This window comes from Gregarina niphandrodes, assembly GCF_000223845.1.
Source record: "Gregarina niphandrodes unplaced genomic scaffold scaffold00250, whole genome shotgun sequence".
Lineage (NCBI taxonomy): Eukaryota > Apicomplexa > Conoidasida > Eugregarinorida > Gregarinidae > Gregarina > Gregarina niphandrodes.
The window spans coordinates 143-466 of NW_011646010.1; positions in this window are offsets into that span (position 1 = coordinate 143).

Consider the following 324-nt stretch of genomic DNA (forward strand, 5'->3'; position numbering starts at 1 on the left):
ACAGACACGCGTGCTCGAAACCTTCCTGTTAAGAGGTTTGCTTGGAAGACTGAGTAGCAAACCAGCCAGGGGAAGGAACACGGCAGGGGTCGTCGGCGAGTCGGTCCAAAAAAAGAACAAAGAGCTGCGTTGCGTCTTCGCACACCGAGCGGGACTCGGAAGCGCGGGACAAACGTGTTGGCACCCCGGGCCTCTGTGCAGAAGCGCAAAAATACTAAACACTAATCCCATTTACGGTACCGGGCGGTGCCTTTTCAACTAGGCCCGGGCTGCGGCCACCGCATCACTTGCCGTTTGACGGCTCAATTAATGAGTTGATTGTTG